The 11,845-nt window shown below is 43.2% G+C and overlaps 1 non-coding gene across 1 annotated transcript; it reads left to right on the forward strand.

Moving 5' to 3' along the window:
- Positions 1–6,628: 6,628 nt before the first annotated feature.
- Positions 6,629–6,702, forward strand: trnai-aau (transfer RNA isoleucine (anticodon AAU)). Its single transcript has one exon. It is a non-coding gene; the product is annotated as a tRNA-Ile (tRNA).
- Positions 6,703–11,845: the final 5,143 nt, after the last annotated feature.

Here is an 11,845-nt window from a genome sequence, read left to right on the forward strand (position 1 = left end):
CAGAACACCATGGCCATCCAATCTCGCTTTCTTGTACGATATACCGTGTGGAGCAATTTCAGATTCCACACTAATTATTTCAAATCAACAATATTAGTCTCTCTTTATCAAATTCGTTTTGAATGTACGACTTTTATTATCAAGTAACACTTTACAGAATGAATTGCTCTGAAACGACATTGTCGTCTGTCTCGGCACGGTCATAGTTTATACTCTACGATAAGTATACTTTACTCAAATTGCTGCTTTCATTCACTATGAGAGTGAAGATCCATGAATGTGGATACATTAGCTATGAATTTATCAGCTGGGTTGTACCTTTCCTTTTCCTACTACCTCAGTCTTTTTATTCTTTACCCTTCTCTGCTATTATTGCAGGTTGGATCAGCCATCGCCGATCAAGGAAGCCTGAGAAGTCCATCGGGGACAACACAGAGAGACAAGAGACAGAGACAGGGAGAGAAAGAGAGATGCATGCAAAGAAAATAAAGAGTATAAATGTCAGGTTTTGCAAACTACCAGAATTTAAGTTACAGATTGGGAGAGATTCCTTCTCTGGTCTTGAAATCTTGCAAGAGAAGATCTGACACTAATTAAAAGCACCCGCCACGCTGGAGAATCTCTCATTCTTGGAGGGAGATAAATGCGGACAATTAACTCCAATTAATCTATTTCAGCACTGAAGTGATCTTTAAACAGTAGCTCTGCGATCAGAATTCAAACCTGGGCAGGAAAACCTCAATTGAATTTTGAATCCAACGCTTCAAACACTCGGCCACCGCAGCTGTAAACGGCATGTTCATTCAGATCGGATTCCAAATGGACACATGCTGCTGTTACAAACGCGCGCATTGATGGTGCTTGGGGTCGAATTCTTACTTATTACGCTGGAGACCTTGGTTCGATTCCCGATACAATGCAGGATCATTCTGTAACAATGAGGAGCTGAGGAGCAAAAGTATACTATTTCGCCCCTCGAGCCTTATGCGCAATTCAGTGAGATCCTGGTTGATATGTAACCTAACTGCATATTATCGCCTTAGCCCCATGTCCCTTAATGCCTTTGGTTGACAAAAATCTATCAATTTCAGTTTTAAAATTCACAATTGAGCTCGCATCAACTGCCGTTTGCGGAAGAGAATTCCAAACTTCTACCTCCCTTTGCTTGCAGAGGTGTTTCCCAACTTCACTCCTGAAAGTCCTGACCCTAATATTTCGGCTGCTTCCCCGAGTCCGAGACACGCTAACGGGCGGAAATCTTTTTTTTTCTATTTACCCCATCAGTTCCCCTTAATATTTTGAAATGTTCGATCAAATCAGCACTTAATCTACTGAATTCGAGGCAAACCCGAGTTTATGTAATCTCTCCGCGTAATTTAAACTGTGGAGTCCAGGCAACATTCTAGTAAATCGACGCTGCACTCCCTTCATAGCCAATATATCCTTCCTAAGGTGCGTTGCCCAGAACTGAAGGCAATACTCCAGGTCTGGTCGAACCAGAGTTTTGTCACTGTATCATAATGCCTATCCCCTGGAATCTAGTCCTCTGGATATAAAGACCAACATTCCATTAACCTTTTTGATTATTTTTTGTACCTGTCCATGACATTTTAATGATGCATGTTCATGGACCCCTCAGTCTTTTTGGACCTCCACTGTTTCGAGCTTTTCACCATTTCGAAAGTACTCTGATTTATCCTTTTAGTTCCAAAGTGGATGACCTCACACTTGACGAAATTCATATCGATTTGCTACAATTTTGCACATTCATTTATTATATTAATGCCTCTCTGTAATTTTATGCTTTCATCTGCACTGCTTACAATGCTGCCCATCTTGGTGTCATCGGCAAACTTGGACATGTGGCTTTCTATCCCGTCATCGAATATCCGCCTGAATTGGGAAAAATCCAAATTCAGTTTCAATCTCCTCGTCATCTTGAGACATTTTATTTGCTTCATGTGTATTGCGTCGACGAAACTTCGGCATTCAGTCCACTGGAGCTCAAACATCCTCCGGATAGAATTCAGTTCCACCAACAGCAAAACTGAAAAGATGTGAGAAGACAATTGGTGACTTTTCACTAAAAGGAGAAACACATGCGGCCTCGTCCGGGACTTGAACCCGGGACCTCTCACATATCACTCAATAAAACTCCTGAAGCGAGAATCATAACCCTAGACCAACGAACCGCTGTTACTTTAGTTGTGCAGCCAGTGTAAAAGTTGGTTGCGTCTCACAGCCGATCGCCCATCCTTTCAGACCACATCGATCCATTCAATCTCGTTTTCTGTTCGGGTGGACAGCAATATCAAGTTGTGCACTAACTATTTCCATTCACCAATATTAGTCTCCCTTTACCAAATTGCTTTCGAGTGCACGACTTGAGATATCAAGTAAGACGTTTCAGAATTAGTTGCTCTTAAAATACATTGCTTGTGAGGTAACTCAGAGTCGTGTCGATTTATGGCACGCTCTGTTCCCTTTGCATTGCAACCAACACATAGAATTGAATCATAGAAAGCTTACAGCACGGAAAGAGGCCATTCGCGCCATCGAGTCCGTGCGAGATCTCTGCAAGAGCAATACAGCTAGAACCATTACCCCGCCTTTCCCCGAATCCCTGCATTTTTTTTCCTTTCAAGTACTGATCCAGCTCCCCTTTGAAGGCCATGATTGAATCTGCCTCCATCACACCCTCGGGCAGTGCATTGAGATCCGAACCTCTCGCTGTGTAAAAAAGTTTTTCCTCATGTCACCTTTGGTTATTTTGCCAATCACTTTAAATCTATGTCCTCTGGTTCTTGACCCTTCCGCCAATGGGAACAGTTTCTCTCCATCTTCCATGCCTCGATCCTTCATGATTTTGAATACCTCAATCAAATCTCTGCAAAACCGTCTCTGTTCCAAGGAGAACAACCTCAGATTCTCCGGTCGATCCACGTGAGTAAAGTCCCTTATCCCTGGAATTATGATAGTATTTTTTTCTGCACCCCCTCGAAGGCCTTCACATCTTTCCTGAAGTGCGGTGTCCAGAACCCCACACAAAATTTCAGTTGTGTTCGAACCAGTGTGTTGTAAAGTTTCATCCTGACTTCTATACTTTTATACTTTTGTACTCGATACATCTATTTCTAAAGCCCAAGATCCCGTATGCTTTTTAACCGCTTTCTCAACCTGCCCTGCCACATTCAACGATTTGTACACATAAACCCCTCTTTGTTCCTCTACCGCTTTTACATTTGTGCCCTGGAGTTTATTTTGCCTCTCCTCGTTTTTCCGACCGAAATGTATCACTTCGCACTTTTTTTGCGTTAAATTTCATCTGCCCCGTCTCCGCCCATGCCACCAGCATGTCTATATCATTTGAAGTTCATCACTATCCTTATCATTGTTTACTACTCTTCCAAGTTTTGTTTCATTTGCAAATTTTGAAATTGTGCTCTGTGCACTCAAGTCCAAGTCATTAATATATATCAAGAAAAGCAGTGGTCCCAGCACTGATCCCTGGGGAACGCCACTGTACACCTCTCGCCAGTTCGAAAAACAACAGATCACCAGTAATCTGTTTCCTGCTGTTCGTCAATTCTGCATTTATGTTGTTTCTGCCCCGTTTATTCCATGGGCCGCAATCTTGATGAGAAGCCCACCATGCGGCACTTTAGCAAACACCTTTTGAAAGTCCTTATACACCACATCAACTAAATTGCCGTTATCTATCCTCTCTGTTACCTCATCAAAAAACTCTAACAGGTCAGTTAACCACGATTTGCCTTTAACAAATCCGGGCTGCCATTCCCTCATCAATCCACCCTCGTCCAAGTGGCTGTTAATTCTGTCCCGGGTTATCGTTTCGAAACGTTTCCCCACCACTGAGGTTAAACTGACTGGCCTATAATTGCTGGGTTTATCCGTACACCCTTTTTTGGACAAGCGTGTAACCTTTGCAACTTTCCAGTCCCCTGGCACCACCCACATATCTAAGGATGTTGGTAGATTATGGCCAGTACCTCAGCAATTTCAACCCTTACTTCCCTCAGCAACCGAGCATGCATCCCATCCGGACCGGGTGGCTTATCTACTTTAAGTACAGCCAGCCGTTCAAGTGCCTCTTCCTTATCAATTTTTAGACCATCCAGTATCTCAACGATAACTTCCTTTGCTGAGACTCTGGCAGCAGCTTCTTGGTAAAGATAGATGCAAAGTACTCATTTGGTACCCAGGCCATCCCCTCTGCCTCCATGAGTAGACCTCCTTTTTCGTGCCGAATCGGCCTCACCCCTCCTCTGACTACCCGTTTACTGTTTGCTTGCCTGTCGAAGTCTTTTGGATTCCCTTTTATGTTGGCCGTCAGTCTATAGTCATATTTCTCTTTGCCTCTCATTTCCTTTTTCACTTCTCCTCTGAACTCCCTAAATTCGGCCTGGTGAATCAACGCATAAAAAAAGTCAGCATTTCTTTCAGCCGGAAACAGAAAGTAACTGGTTGATCAATGGCGATTTGAACAAGTATTCGTCTTTTTTACAGAGTTGAATGAGTTTTGCGAAATTAATACAGTGAACTAATACAGTAAAGTTGAATTCCTGATCGGGAACCGCCTCAGACGGCGCATTACTGCCCATCCCTGGGAAACAAGATACTATCGAAACTTTGACAACACATCTCAGGTCCCGCTGCAAAGTCACAGCTTGCCAGCTGTTCCGAAATGTGGAGCCTGGACAGGGAGTTAAACGCTGGACCTTCAGCTCACTACTCACTTTAAATGTCTGATACTCTACCGACTGAGCTACCCAGGCTCGATACTACATAAGCTCCCATCGTACATATTCATGGGAGATCTCTGAATTATCCCTGCAGCCGTCGAACGAGGGTGAGGTCCGTTTGATAAAATTCTCAGCAACGTGTTGAGGAGAATCCTTGTTTCTGTTGAACATGATGTAAGAAACATGAACAGTGAACTCGTGAGTTTACAATTCTTCTTGTTTGTGCCAAATGTCGTGTCATTCGTTAGCAGCAATTAAAATAGCACTTTACCCAGCGGCTCAAAAGCTGAACTTGTCCCACACGGGAGTTGGAAAAGGCCTCTCGACCTTTCAGCCTATTAACATCTGTAAGCTGAATAATTTCACCCGTGACACAGTGAAACCAGGCAGCATATTTCTCTTCCAAATTTTCCCAACACGAAACTTCCAACCGATGAATATCGGTTTAAAGAAAAGAAGAATTGTGTGTTTGGTTCTTTAGATTTAAATATCTTGTACCGGCCCCTTTGCCATATGAGCTGCCGCTAAAAGCCCCCTCTCCCCCTGTGAACAAGTAAACTGGCACCTGCTATTGAAAGACGGTAGGCCAGAGGAACCCAAATTCCCACATGGGAAAACTAAGAAGTCGATTGTTGACCTCCATACGTTTGTCCCACAAGAGCGTATTGTAAAAACGACTGGTTGTTAACAAGTTGCGTTATGGAAGATGCCATTTCTACCTTGAACTCCGATCAAAATGTTCGGAGTAAAAGATTTGATTGTTTTAGAAGACGCTCGAACTCACAACCTGGTCATTTCTGGAGCCCATACTGCTATAAATAAGTAACGCACGCTTCACAATTGTGCAACACGAGAGCAGCGAACAACCGACAGCATCAGCGCTCCTGTCAAACAGCTTTATTTTCGGTCTCTCAATTATTATGATGTGGAGATGCCGGTGATGGACTGGGGTTGACAATTGTAAACAATTTTACAACACCAAGTTATAGTCCAACAAATTTATTTTAAATTCCAAATTTAAAATAAATTTGTTGGACTATAACTTGGTGTTGTAAAATTGTTCTCAATTATCACTTCGAGATCTTTCTCAAACACAAGCCTCCAATCAAGATGCGCTTCGTTAAATAACAATTCCTAAATCAAGAGAGTTTTGATCGATCATGACTAAAGCATGTACAATTTCCTCACCTGTTCCATTTCATCCCCTGAGGTGGAAACCATCAGCTCCTGGAGATTTGTCTATCTTTCGCCTCCTCATTTTCTCCATTGCCATCATTTTACTTGTACTGAAACCCCTTGATTTATTAACAGTTTTCCTCGTGTCTCTGGTATGTTAGCGTCATCCATTTCTGTGACGACCGATGCAAAGTAAAAATTTAGCAACTCTGCCATTTTCTGATTTTCAATTACAATATCACCTCCATCTGTCTTTAAGCGGCCCACATTACTCTCAGCCTCCCTTCTTTCTCTCAATATACTCGTAAAAACCTTGAGAGTTGACCTAATTTTAAATCATAAGTTTTTCTCCTTTTCCCTTTTTGCTCCTCTTACGATTTTTTTAGTTTCAGCACCACAATAAACAACACTCCGCTGTAAAGTTCGGCTCAATAGTTCTCCAATGTCAGAGCGAGAATTGTCTGAAGCCCTGATTTATTTAATGTCACAAATACAATCACACATAATCATCCATGTATCAATGCACTGAAGGATACACAAAGATAAACTCAGCGAGAAATGCAGTCAGTGTCGGGATGCACAGGTGAACGGACAAGCGAAATGGACAGAGACAAAACGGCCTGAACCCCCAACATTGAAGTGTCGCTGATAGATATTAGTGAGGAGGTGGGGGCCCCATGTCATCAATTGGCGCTGTGGCTTAGTTGGTTAAAGCATCTGTCGAATAAACAGGAGATCCAGGGTTCAACTCCCAGCAGTGCCTTGTGCAGCTCGTTATTTTACCGAATTTATGGAATAAAGCGACAAAATAACAATGTGGTGTTCGTATTTGTTCAGGTTTCAGGAGGAAACGGATCACAGAATGACTGTTCAAAAACGCCCTTTCATTCCACAGACAGACCTCTCAGAGAATGTGTCTGCAACACGTTAATTTGAGGACACGTTCTTGTTTCCAGGCTCGTTGGGATCGGGGTATAATTCACGATTTGAGGTTCAAAGCCGGAAGACATCCTAATTTGGACCAAGACTTGTGATCTTGACCTGCGGGACAAACGTTTGCAAAGAGGAAAAAGAAGTCCTCAAATCGCTCGACCTGAATCTGCAGGCCCAGATGAAATATATCCCAGGATGTTAACAGAAGCAAGGAAGGAAATAGCGGAGGCTCTGACCATCATTTTCCAATCCACCCTGGCAAAAGGTGTCGTGCAGGAGGATTTGAGGATTGCTAACGTTGTACCATTGTTGAAAAAGGGAGACAGGGATAGATCGAGTAAATACAGGCCAGTCGGCCTGAACTCGAGCTGAAGTATGAATCGTCATTTAGAAAGGCACGGATTAATCAAGGACAGTCAGCGTGGATTTGTTAAGGGAAGGTCGTTTGAATTGAATTATTTGAGGAGGTATCAAGGAGGATCGATGAGGGTAGCGCGATTGATGGAGTCAACATGGATTTTAACGAGGCTTTTGACAAAGTCCTACAGGGCAGATTTGTCAAAAATGTAAAAGTCCATTGGATCCAAAGGACATTGGCAAGTTGACTCCAAAATTGGCTGAGCAGCAGGAAGCAAGCGGTTGTGGTCGACGGGTGCTTTTGTGATTGGAAGGCTGTTTCGAGTGGGGTTCCATGCGGCTTCGTACTCGGTCCCTGCTTTTCATGGTACAGATCATTGATTTGGACTTAAATGTAGGGGGCATGATGAAGAAATTTGCAGATGATACAAAAATTGTTCCTGTGGTTGAGAGTGAGGAGGAAAGCTGTCGACTGCAGGAAAATATCCATAGAGCAGGCAGGTGGAAAGAAAAGTGGCAAATGCAATTCAATCTGAAGAAATGTGAGGTAATGCATTTAGTGGGGTGGGGGGGGGGGGTCAAAAAGGCAAGGGAGTATATAATAAATGTTGCAATTAATTTGCCATTTACATGCCCATTCTGCAAATTTACTAATGTCTTCCTTTATTATTCGCATTTTTCTTTGTATTAACTACAGCTCGCAATGAGGTGTCGTCCCTAAATTTTGAAATTGTACTTCCGATTCCCGTGTCCAAATCATGAATGTAAATTTTGAACAAAAGTGGTCCCAGCACCGATAAATTGTGAACAACAGTGGTCCCACCACTGATAAAGTGTTAACAACAGTGGTCCTATCACTGATATATTGTGAACAACAGTTGTGCCAGCATCGATAAATTGTGAACAACCGTGGCCCAGCACCGATAAATTGTGAACAGCAGTGGTCCCAGCACCGATAAATTGTCGTCCCTGGAATTTTGATCTTGAACTGCAGTTGAAACTTTTGCACAAAAGAAAATAACGTCCCCAAATCGTCCCACGTGAATCTCAAATGCTTTGGGAAGAAGTTCAATAGAAACAATCAGGACTTTAAAGGCACCTCAACGACCTGAACTTTCGTTGAATGAATTGTGTTAGCCATTGCATTCGAACGTGAAATCGCTCTTGACTTTCATCTCATTGAAGCAGAGTGTGGCCGCTTTGCATCTGTGAGCATGTCGGTGGCGTGTTTAGATTTGATATTGATCGCTTCCAATTTGTAAAATTTCATCAATCGTCAGGAAAAGGAAACCGAGAATCGAGTTGTCCCTCTTAGCGATGAGCTGAAGGGATTGGTGATCCAAGCAGATCTGGAAAATTCATGGTGCAATCGGTCAGGAGTTCCAAATCCACCCTCCAGCCACTCGGCAATTATATTGAATGAACTTTACTCTGGCCCAGTGTCGCCGCTCTGAAATCGAGTATTTCTCCGGCATGTTTTTCTTCATAGTTGCTGGTTTAAGAGTGAAGACTGGCTGGTTGGATTTTCACTCCTACAAGCTTTAATCATTCATTTTTCACTGACTGTAGACAGTTGTTATATTGGTCGCTGCAAACTCAAAGTTTAGCCCAGTGAATTATTGGTTTAGCAGGTGATCTCTTCACCTGTTCTCGGCGGTGTTATCCGTCAGCGTGAAAGTTTGATGGTTCGAGCCCTTATTTTATTCTCAGGATTCATCGCCTCAAAGTTCCAGGGTTTCAACGCATGTTTTGGAATCAAGAAAATGTACCGGAATCATTGCCAGCTGAGCAGGGCTGATATTCTACCATTTACCCTGCGGTCGGGAATCAGGCACATGAATCATATAAAGGAATGGAACATTGGCTTCACGGTAATTACAATTCTTCTTGACAGACAAGCCCCTGAAAGGCCCGAAGGGAGGCCGCATTCGCAGCAGGAGAGCTGGTTCGCTGTGACATGGAGATTTCTGTCGTGAGCGAGACCAGACTGTTCCAATGTTCAGAGAATAAATTTCACACCCTTTATTTTGGAAAAGCAAAACGGTGGGGATTTTTGTCATAGCCCGATGCCTTTCGTGTTGTATCAGATGTTCCTCGTTTCGTTACTTTCATCTTGATCGGAGAACTAGTTCGGGCGTCCCTGTGATAAACAGCGACAATTGCCAGTTAATGTTAAATTTAACAACGACTCCACTGCGTTTTTAATCTCACTCTTAAGATGCAGTCCATAAAATGAAAAAAAATCATCACATTCAAAGCATAAAAATCTTATAAAGTTTTGACTGTGTCTCGGTAACCACGTCAACATCGCCTTCAGTCTGAAGTAGAAAGTTATCGATTGATTCATGGTGATTAAAACAGGGATTCAACTACTAACAGGATTCAATTAGCTTCATGTAATTAATTTAATAAGTTCATAACTCTTTTTAAAGTTAATTCCCTGACTGGGAATCGAACCTCGCTGCGGTGAGAGTACCGAATTCTCACCACCAGGCCATTGGGGAGCTCCCAAGATTGCGCACGAGACAAAGTGGAACTGATGACATTAGTTTTTCTTTCGCTCTTTCATGATTCATTCAGCTCTGAGTTTATTCTCAGGCCTCTTATCTCCTTCTTTTCAGCTTCTGACTGCGGATATTCCTGTGGCTAAATATGAATAATATAGAACATCTCACAGCCCCGATATATTTGCTGTTTCTCTGTGCAGTTCTGTGCAAAATCAAACTGCACGCAAATACCGACAGTGCCTCTCTCTCACTCCCCACAGAAGCAGCAGGAGATGCCACTTTAAACTGCCAGTTGCTTCAAACGAATCATGATGGACCTGCGTGGCCTTGCAGTTTTCCAAGGAGCTGCATTAATTGCGTGAATTTTGGAAATGGAAACATGTCCATCAGCAGCTTGTGGTGGTATTTTACCTCACTTTCCATTTCATGTACATGCCTACTTGCACTTGGTGATGTGATTGCCTGAACATCACCTCTGTCGCGATATTATTTCGAACAGAAAATGCCATTTTGTGCGAGCAGTTTGTCTGGCAGGAAAATGACCTGAATTACAAAGGGCCAAGTCGGAAAGGCCGCGTTGCTCTGCTTGTTCGCAGCAAAGAATTTTCAGCGTTTCATTGGGGTTTCGTGTTTAGGATTCGGCGCTTTCATCACCACGGCAAAGGTTCGATTGTCGGTCTCAACATCCGCATATTATACACTCTACCATAAGTGTACTGTACTCAAATTGCTGTTTTTTTCATTGTGAGGGGAAGAAACATAAATGTGTGGACATTAATTACGAATTCATCAGCTGGGTTGCACCTTTTCTTTTCCTACCGTCTCAGTCTTTCCATCTTTACCCTTCTCTGCTGGTGTTGCAGGTTCCATCATTCTTCGCTGTTCACGATGCCTGAGAAGTCCATCAGGAGAAAACAGGCAAAGTCAAGAGACAGAGACAGGGAGAGATGGAAACACAGAAATAAATTGTATAAATGTCAAGTTCTGCGAACGAGCAGAATTTAGAATGGAGCTTGGGAGAGATTCCTTCACGTGTCTTGCAATTTTGCAAGAGATCATTGGGCTCCGAGTTAAAAGCGTCGTTGGCGATGGAGCACCTCTCTGAGGGAGCGAACAAGGTCCGTTCGTTCAAGTTCATATTAATTTGAACAGTGAACAAACTTTAAAAATAGCGCTGCGAACAAGATTCGAACCTGTGCAGGGAAACCCCATTGGATTTCAAGTCCAACGCCTTAACCACTCGGCTTCCGACTCGATGATGCACAGCTATAAATCAGAATGCGTCGGGTTATCACACGAGATCTGTGACACTTTGTTCTATCAGACAGGTTTCCAACTGGAAACTTACAGCTTGTTCATGTGCTGACTTTGCTGTCTCGGTGATAGAATTCTCATTTATCACGTGAGAAACCGGGGTTCGATTTCCGGTTCGTTTCGGATTATTTTCATTCTCCATTCATGCGATCGCGTGAATTGTGCGACATTCGCCCTCAGCTTCAATCTGCTCACCATTTGAGACATTTTCCATTCTCCACGTGTGTTGCGTCGAAGCTGGGTTGGAAAATCACATTGCAAGTCTAACGCCTTAATCATTGGGTCATCGCTGCTGCAAGCGACAAATCTGACACGGCTGCAGAAGAGAATGAAGAAGTTTATGACAGGAGAACTCTGAGACTGTATGTTCTTTTAGACAGGTTTCGAACTGAGCGCATGCCGCCGGCTGCTGTGCGGACTTTGTTATTTCAGTAATAAAATTCTTGATTTCTGCGCGGGAGGCCCGGGTTCGATCACTGCCGAATAGAGGAGCATTTTTCATTCTCCATTCATGAGTTCACGTGAATTGTGATCCGTTGACATTCAGCTTCAATCTGAACACCATCTTGTGACATTTTCCTTTCTCCATGTGTGTTGTCGTCGACAGAACCTCTGCATTCTGTCCTCCATGCACTGGAATGAAGACAATCCTGCCGACTACACCGCTGACAAGACGTGAGAAGCCAATTAGTGATTTTGAACAAAAAATGGTAACACCGCAGGGCTCGTCCGGGATCTCTCACATAACAATCAGCAAATCCCCAAAGCGAGATATCATACCCGAAGACCAACGAG

This window comes from Heptranchias perlo, chromosome 20 (assembly GCF_035084215.1).
Source record: "Heptranchias perlo isolate sHepPer1 chromosome 20, sHepPer1.hap1, whole genome shotgun sequence".
Taxonomy (NCBI): Eukaryota; Metazoa; Chordata; class Chondrichthyes; order Hexanchiformes; family Hexanchidae; genus Heptranchias; species Heptranchias perlo.